The sequence below is a fragment of the Suricata suricatta genome, chromosome 16 (genome assembly GCF_006229205.1).
Source record: "Suricata suricatta isolate VVHF042 chromosome 16, meerkat_22Aug2017_6uvM2_HiC, whole genome shotgun sequence".
Classification (NCBI taxonomy): domain Eukaryota; kingdom Metazoa; phylum Chordata; class Mammalia; order Carnivora; family Herpestidae; genus Suricata; species Suricata suricatta.
In genome coordinates this window covers 18741349-18747462 of record NC_043715.1, presented here as the reverse complement: position 1 = coordinate 18747462, position 6114 = coordinate 18741349, and positions in this window count along the sequence as shown.

Sequence of the window (6114 nt, the reverse complement as noted above, 5' to 3'; positions counted from 1 at the left end):
CACACTGTTTTCCACGGCTACATGTTGCTATAATTTGTTACACAGCAATACTGACTGGAACAGGTGGGGTCCAGGGATGTGCCACCTAAGTCAAGAGGCTGGAAAAACCCCTTGCTATTAGAACAATCAGATCTATGCTCAAATTTAATTCACTCAGGCCAGCCGCTTGACTTCCCTGCCTTGGTTTCCTCCTCTGTAAAGTGTGAACAGCACCGTCCTTGTGAGGACTTAAGGAGCTCGGAAAATTATCCCCTGAACTCTGAGGGAGGTGGGGACGGTGCAGATATGAGGCCTGTTTGCACTAGAACACTCAACATCAACTTGTGGGTGACGGAGCCTGTTCTGACATTTACACCGAACTGACCCGGTTCTGTGAGTAATCAAAATTCCATGGCTTTTCGGACAAATGAAGAACCTGGGGCATTGCCCTCATGGCAAAAACCAGTAAGAATTAATTTATCTCCTGTATGTGTTCTGCGTTAATTGGAATTTATTTTTAATGCATGGAGAAATTCACTGTCAAAATACAGAAAAACTGTGCACAAATAAGCTGAGAAGCAATCATGATATAAGCTCTCAAATACAATTTTTCCAAAATGTCAACTGAGCTGGTGTTGCAGTTAAGCAAAGGGGCTGCTGGAATCTTGAGACTTTGAAAATAGCAAAATCGGTGTTTCAAACTGGGAGGGGGGGCCAAGGTCCCAGTGCTTGGAAAGGACCTGGCAGATGGCTTAGGGCTGTCTTTATTCCTGCCACGGGGGTGCCCACCACGTGGGATCCCAAGTCCAGGTGGCAGAGGTGAGCCCCCACAGGGAGCCCCCCAGGGAGCAAACTCTAATACCTGGGAGGAGAGGCATTCTGCTGATTTCCGCATGCTTCACAGCATGGCTTGGGCACCTGGAGACTCAGAGAATGGGGACCTTGCGGGTAGGCAGCCTGATAAACCTCAGGAGAGCTCTGAGCACGATGCCACATTCCTGGGTGATCCCCCAAGATGTTACGATCTATGGACACCAACAAGATGGGCAGGAGCAGGAAGAAATTAAAGAGTGCCATGACAGGGCAGAGAGGGGCTCACATGAGATGGCGGGGGACTGAGGATCCCCAGGTGAGGTCTGAAGGTCCTACAGTAGCGGAGGGAGCCAAACACTCAAACATAGAGGGAGGCCGCAATCACGCAAAACAGACAGGAGGCTGGGATGGCGGGAGCAAGTCCAGGATGTTACAGGAGGATACTCAGTGCCTGCCAGAGAAGGTTGTTGGGGGACTGAATGAGATCATTCATTCATCTGTTCACAAAATAGCTACTGAGCACCTGCAAAGTGCCAGACGCAGAGAACAGCACCCACGTGGCCCAGCCCTCAGGGGATGGAATGATCTGATCACGGGAACAGAGTGGGCTGGTTTCCTCCCCCACCCCCACCCCCCGCCCCTGAGACCACATTCTCATCTCCTGGGACTCAGTCATTCGTCGGGGTATCTGCTCCTGAAGCTGAGAAACAGGTAGAAAACGTGTTTCCTTTAATAAATAAAATAAAATCCCCTTCGCCTCACCCTTGCCCGCAGGCGGATGCTGGTAATACAGCGAGGCGGGCTCTGTTGTGTACTATGTTTCAATAAAGAGGAACCATCTCCCCAGCCTCGTGTTAAACAAAAATCTTCTTCAGGATGATTCCACGGTGTGTTTTCGAAAACAAAAATCCACACATTTTAAGGGCCTCTGCTATCACCCAGGGGACGAAACAGTCCCTCTCAATGGGCGGCTGGTGGACGGGGTTGGGGAAGGAAGTGACCCCCACCCCACGGCGCCCTGGAGCTCCTCACACCTGGCCGGAGGGCCCAGACTCACCTCCAACCGATAGCACCCAGGCGGCTTCCTCAAAGCCGGGTCCGCAGGCCAATGGAGGTGGGTCACCAAGGGCCCCTGTTATCTGTGTCCTATGGCGCTCCCCGGCCTCTGCTTCTCCACTAGAGCCTCCGAGACTTGCAAACAATGGGGCCAGGGCTGCACCCGGTGTTTGTTGTGATTCTTCTTTAACTAGGTAAATAATATCTCAGAGGCAGACATCTATAAAATGAGCTGTTCCGCCTCAGTGAGGCTTGTCGCAAATATGAGGGCTTGTTCTTTTCAAAATACTCCAACATCCCGCGGGTATGAAAAATATAATCCCCTCTCGACGGATTGACTCAAGCGGTGTTTAAGCAGGAGCCACAGCAGCTGAGTGGCGGGGCGCTTCATAAAGGACACGGTCCCGGGCCAGTCCTCCTGGAGGCCTCGCACCACGCTTCCGCTCACCCAGTGTGGACAGGTGAGCTCACTCGCACCAGGAGGTGCTGGGGACCAGTGTCAGGATCTCGTGGCCCCAGGGGGGAGCGCACTGGTTATGGCTCCTGAGGCAGCCGGACAGAGGCGTCCTGTCCCAGGCTCGCCGGCACCCCCCAGAGAGAATGGGGGGCCTGTTTTGCAGCGGAGGAAGCATTCAGTCAGCTAGTGAGTGCCCGGCCATAGCAAGGGCTGTGCCAAGGAAAGCCTCCCTTAAGACAGCAAAGGAGTATTCCTGAGGGAAAGGTCCAGAATGCGCTCCACGTCGGTGAGGCCTCTAAGAGTATTTGTTAGCAACTGTGTTACTATTGAGGAGAACCTCCACCAAATGGAAAACGAATTTTCAGTTCTCATAATGATGGAGACTAATCAAAACCAGCTTCAAGTCTGAAGTGTATTAAGGACCCAATAAATAATCTTGATTCAAGCAATTACTTAAAATTGAAATTTGCTAAGTGAGGAGAATGAGTCATTCATTAGCACCGTGACACCTGTTACGTGGCAGAAGCAAGGAGCCTTGGGGGCAGAAAGAGACGAATGGGTGGGGGTTGGAGGTCGCCTCCACCCCCGTGTGTCCTTCTGCGGGACCGGAAGCCTGCTCGCACCCACAGGCCCTGACGGGGACCAGACCTCTCACAACTCGCTGCCCTCAGGCTTGCCTCTTGGTAGGCCAGGGTCACGTTACCTTGGTGCTGGGCTTTCACTCTGAAAGCTTCGCTGAGTGTGAAGCTTTGTCCCCAGAAAGCCCTGAGACAAGGTTTCAAGTGCAAATGGTGTGCATGGATGGTGCCGACACGCGGGAAGGTGACACAGCGAGCCGGTGAAGGATGTGCTGATAACCAGTCCCGACAGGGACGACGACGCGGTAGGCAGAAGGATGGCCCTCAAAGATGGCCACCTCCTAATCACAGAACCTGAGAACATACTAGGCCTCCTGGGAACGGACAGTTAAGGTCACAGATGGGATAATGACTGCAGGTGGGTTTGGGCGCTAACGAGCTGATGCCGACACGGGGAAATAAGCCCGGACCAGCCAGGTGGGACCAATGGAATCATAAGGATCCTTATAACGTGGAAGGAGAGGAGTTAGCTGAGGAGCCACGTGATGTGAACAAGACTCACCTGACCGTTGCCAGCCTTGAAGATGGAAAGGGAGGCCACCAGCCAAGGAATGCAGGAGGCCCCAAAAGCCAGAAACAGCAAGGAAATGGATTCCCACCCGCCAGTGCCTCCTGAAAGGTCCTGCCAGCACAGTGATTTTGGCCCAGCGAGACCTATTTCATATTTCTTGGGTCAAAGTAGTGAATCTGTGTGGTTCTAAGCCACCATGTTTGTCATGATTTGTGATAGCAGCAGTGACAAACACAAGTGACGTTAGGAAACTCTCCTGTGCTTTCTGCATCCATGAGGTCCTGGTAAGATCAGCAAAGGCACTGGAGACCGAGTGACTCATAAATGTAATTGGAATTTCTTCCTCACAGTGCTGAAGTCCAAGATCAAGACCCACTTCTCGGTCCTTAGACAGTCCTCTCTGTGTCCTCATGTGGTGGAAGGGGTGAGGGAGCTCCTGGGGGAGTGGGAGTCTCTTCTGTAAGGACACCAATCCCGTGCACAAGCTCCACCCTCACAACCCAGTCACCTCCCAAAGTCCCCACCTCCAAACACACCCCCACCATGGGGATTAGATTCAACACAGGACTCTGGAGAGGACACAAACATTCAGTCTGTGGCACTGTGAGAACAGGAAGAAATAGGACAGCCATTCTTGTCCCTGTGGCCATCCTGGATTTGTTGGTGGATCTAGGAACTCCCTGCAGTCCTGATGGCCAAGCTGAGTCACCCAAACCAGCTTTTACGAAAGGCTGTCACATGCTCACCCAGCTCATAACAAGCCTTGCATGTGACCCTCTCTCAGGCAAAATCCCAGGCCACAGATAAACCCCAAAGCTCATGGGAGGCAGGGCTCTGGCCACAGCCTTGTCAGACAGTCCTTCCTGTGCCGTCTGGTGACCCACACCCCTTGATCACTCCTCTCTAGCCGGCAGCCAGGAGGCCCCTCCTAACCAACAGAGGAGGGGGTGTCTAAGACTGCATTTCCCAGACACAGGAAAGAATGTTTATTGCCGAGTGGGCCCAGGACACATGAGGGTAGCTAGGAAGGTGGCTCTGGGCAGAGGGAGAAGCTGACCACAACGTAAGCTGACCACTGTTGCCACTGAGGCCTCGGCTGATTCCAGGGGAACCTTGGAGCCAGAATAGACCCTTGGAGTTGTCCCAGTGTGAGGCCAGAGGGAACAGCCCTTCAGAACTCACCCTTTCCTCCATCGGCCCAGCATTAGCTAATGGGATAGGCTGCACCTGGGGTGAGGCAGTTTCCCATGGCCAAGGGCAATTTCCAGTGAAGGGTGCAGCTGGAAGATAGTCGGCGCGTCTGAGGAATGGGTGTGAGGGCCCTGAAGATGCAGGGTCAGTGCAGAAGCTTCAGCATCCACTTGAGAGGAAAGAGCCCACTGGCCAAGGCAGGCAGTGGATGGGGCTGGATGGAAGGGGTGGCCCCTTGTCCCCTCGATCCAGGCAGATGGGCCCCACAGCCCCCCACACGTCCCAGGATTCCACAGGGGCGCTGCCTCTCCTGTCCTCTGGCCCAGGCAACCCCAGCGAGCCAGCCTGTCTCCCCCACAGAACCACTAACAGAGATATCAAAGCCGCGGCGTCTCTTTTTCAAGAAGCTTTGAACCACACTTCTGAAATGGCTGTGTCCAGAGAGATTCAAAGTCTTCCTACTGAAGAATCAGAGGGTCTCCAGCATCAGAACAGAGTGGGTGGGTGGGCTCACAGATACAGAGCACTTTGTGCACCAGGCAGTGGAACAGAGAAGCCAGAATAAGAATATGTGGAGAACCTAAGCAGTCAAGTCTTAGCTCCAGAATCTCTAAAGCAGTGATCTAAACTGGCAGGGCCCCAGGCGGGGTCGGGAAAGGGAGCGCCTCGCCAGGAAAGAAGCAAAGGCCTTTATTAATTCACTCAATCATTCATTCATGCAGAAATGATTAACGAGCACCTACTAAGTGCCAGGCACTATGCTAGAGCCTAGGGGTGCAGAGGGAATTGTAGAGACCTGCCCGTGCCCCCAAATTGCTGACAGCCTGGTGGGGGAGCCAGCCAGCCAGTCGAGTGTGAAATATGCTGAGATGGGGAAGCACAGGGGCCATGGGACTCCGAAGGAGTCAGAGAGGGCTTCTTGGAGGAGGCAAAGCCTGAGCTGAGCCCCGAAGGATGTGTAAGAATCAGGTGAAAGGCAGTGAGAAGAGAGTAGGAGTGAAACAGGAAGGAAGAGGTTTGAAAGAGGAATGAAGAGGCATGCAGCTGGGGTGGGTGTGTGTGATCAGAACACACAAGGCCACGAAGAACAGGCAAAAAGTCTGGACGTTTCAAGAGGGCAGTGAGGAGCCATGCAAGGGCCCTCAGGAGCAGTGTGACAGGACCCCATCTAGGGATTAGGGCAATGAAGGGCTCCACCGGCTGCTGAAGACCCCGTTCACAGCCCAGAGCTCTGAGCCAGGATTGGGGAGGCCCGGACTCGCAAGGGCAGTGGAAGCTCAGACGATATAGACCAAGGCCTTTTGTAATCTTGCCCTTTCCTACAAATCCAGCCCCTCTCACACAGCTCCCTGATTTAAAAAATGTCATGCTCCAGATACACCTAAGTCCTTGAATCATCCCCAAAACTGTGTTGTTCTACTATTGGTCTACTCCTCCAGGCCTTCACTCTGCCTGTCATTCTCTCTCCC